The sequence below is a fragment of the Trachurus japonicus genome, chromosome 3 (genome assembly GCF_045865225.1).
Source record: "Trachurus japonicus isolate A0001 chromosome 3, Traja_1.0".
In the NCBI taxonomy this organism is placed as follows: Eukaryota; Metazoa; Chordata; class Actinopteri; order Carangiformes; family Carangidae; genus Trachurus; species Trachurus japonicus.
Genome location: NC_140909.1, coordinates 8,750,376 through 8,753,594, shown reverse-complemented (window position 1 = coordinate 8,753,594; position 3,219 = coordinate 8,750,376).

Sequence of the window (3,219 nt, the reverse complement as noted above, 5' to 3'; positions counted from 1 at the left end):
GTTTCACTGTGTGGTTTTATTTTAGTCTTTAGAGTTTGTCTATTAAAAAAAAAAACGACACAGACACAAAATAATACTGATTTAATTAACTGATAGAATTTAAATTAGATTTCAAATATACAATTATTGAGCCTGGATCTGCAACTGAGCCGCCGTCTGCTGCATGACTCTGTCTAATCCCAGCTGCAAAATCCTTCTGTAATTCTAATTATCTTTATCAGATTTTGTCAGTAGCTACTCACAGTATCACTCTGTCTTTTCCTCTACAACACAACCGGTTGAGACAGATGACCCCTCTGGTTCTGTCACTGTGCTTCTCCTGGTGGGACTGATGGGTTTGGTAGAGATGACGGAGAGAAGGTCTAGACCTGCTCTATTTAAAAAGTGCCTTGATGTAACTCCGGTTGTGAATTGGCTTTATGTAAATAAGAAAAAGAAATTAATGGACTCTATTTTAATGAGGTTGACCCCGGAAACAGTAAGTCTTACCAGACGTATAAAATGTTTTTACTTAGCCTATTTTAGGCCTAATTTTCATCTGGTTTCTCTCTACAAAGCTGCAAAAAATAAGTTTTTAATGTGTTATAATATAGAAAAAACTGTAGTTTATCGCTGAATCTAACTTTCTTGAGACATAACTTGATGTCTTTTCAGTCTTGTGTTCACATGTCCACGCCGCCATCGCCTCAGACGACATCAGGTTGTACACGTGGATTAGACATTGTCGTCTGTGTGTGTGTGTGTGTGTGTGTGTGTGTGTGTGTGTGTGTGTGTGTGTGTGTGTGTGTGTGTGTGTGTGTGTGTGTGTGTGTCCTGGCTGCTGCTGCTGCTGCTGCTCGGGGTCTCGGGTTTCAGTCGGTTTCAGAGTTAATCAACACAGCCGGTTAATAATTCAGCAGCGATGGCCGAGCTTGTCGCAGAAATCCCCTCCGCGTTTCACAGCCCGAGCTTCGCACCTTTTTACGCGCGTCCTTAATTACGCAGCAGCAGCAGCTCCTCTCGGGCCAGGAGGACCGGAGGACCGGAGGACAGGAGGACAGGTGTAGAGGTGTAGAGTTGCAGGTGAAGAGGCCGCGGCCTCTCAGCGGAGTGGCCCGTTAAGAGGCTGCATCTGCCCGGGAGGAGGAGGAGGAGGAGGAGAATGTTGATCTTTGATGGATGAGACACAAACCTGTCACGGTGCAGGTTTTTGTTTTTTCTTCCTTCCTCGTTGACTCCTGACTGCAGCAGGATGTCTGTTCTCAGCCCGGATCTTCAGCTTCACATCGACGTCTCTGCTGCTGCTGCTGCAACAGGATAAAACACAGCTTTGTGTTTATTAACCTGCTGCTTCTGTCCCAGCTGGTTGTTGTTTGTTTGTTTGTTTGTTTGTTTGTGTTTGTCTGAGGGAGGGAGGACTCTTCACGATGCGGGCGACACCAGCTGCTGCTGCTGCCTACACGGTCTGCATCCTGTTTGGTAAGAGACTTTTATTCTAGTCCTAATTAAAAACCAGGGATTAACTGGGATTTGTAAATAATATCATTGTTTAGTTATGTATCAATGGTTTACAATGTCAATACAGCTAACTTCATTAATAGATTTATTTTCTCTCATTGGAACCAGCAGTGTTTTAGTTTTCTTTTATCATCTAGTAAAGTAAAACAAAAGGAAGCACTAGTTTATTTTTTAAACCTCAATGGTCAGATAAAAATTAAACTTGAAGTCTTATACAGTCCCTGATCTGTTGTAGCCTACATATCTTTTTTTTTAAAATAGGTAAACCTCATTTGTGTAGCACCCTTGAATTTCTTCATATTCAAGAGCACTAGAAAGAAAAGCAAATAAATACAGCATTTATTTTAACAAGTTATTATTTATTATTATAACCTTTATTTAACCAGGTTTGTCCCATTGAGATCCAGGATCTCTTTTGCAAGAGAGACCTGGCCAAGAATGACAGCACATAGTTTCAACACATAGTCACATTAATTAAAAACATAAAACAAACGAACAAACAAAACAAAAAATTGAATTTTCAAAATTAGTTAAAATAAAAAGATAAAAACACAGGATAATGGTAATAAGAGTAAAATTATTGATAAATAAACAAAGACACAAAATGAGATTGATTTAAAAGCATCAAAGTAGATACCAACCTGCTTTTATAAAACTATCAGGAGAAGAAAAACTTATTGTGGAGGTTGAAAATCTCTTTGTTGGCCTCTAAAGTCACATAAAAAGAAGTTTTCAACAAGATTTCAATACACACAGACAAACAACAGTGAAAACAGAAGATAAGATAAGAAATACAAGGTCAAAATCAACAATACAATTTCTAAAATAGCACTAATTCAACATTTAAAGTCAATAATTGTGACTTTCTAACAGCAGAGTGGAGATACTGAACTGACTGACTGTCTCTGTTCTGTTTTCCTCCATTTACAGGGATCCTGTGTGATGCCAAACACACGTCTTCAAAACCCAGAGTCGTACAGAAACAGAGAGACGAGGCTCCAGAGAAAACCACCACGTTAGAGGACGACATCCACAGACTCATCGACCAGCTCCGCTCTCTGTCTGGAGACGAGGAAAACGCTCGGAGCTTCGTCTCTTCTCCCCCAGAGGAGAGTTTTTCCCTCGATGCTTATTACAGCGCGCTGAGTAACCTGCGCTCCGTCGTCCAGCCGCTGCTCAGAGAGAGATTCATGGACGACCTTCCTAAAATGTTAGTCTGTATTTTGTCCGGGAGGCAGGACTGTGGCCTGGAGGCCGAGTTAACGAAGGCCGTGACTCTGGAGATGGGGAAACCGCTGCTGCTGTTTGTGTCGTCCCTGAGATCCCAGACCTGTTCCCCTCTGGGCGGCAGAGACGACGACGACGACGACTTCAGCTTCTCCGGACTCTACCTCAGGATGGGGGGGTCGGCGCTGACGGCTCTAAACACTCTGCAGCAAACCTTGATAAACATCCTGTCAGGTTTCCCTCTGTGTGGGAGTCTGATGAGCGCCATGAGCTTCTTGGCTGATGCAGCCGTGATGAACGTCTCCACCTTCATGTCAACTTTACTCCAAGTACCACTGGACTTCATCAGAATAGCTCTACAGTTTGGAGTCAGTGTGCCGTCTCTAGATGCACAAGAGTCCTGCAAACAAGGTCAAACATCATTTTCATCAGCGTTTATAACCATTTTTTCTTAGATGCTCTTTCTAACTGTTTCCCCACTTGTTCTGCAGGAGA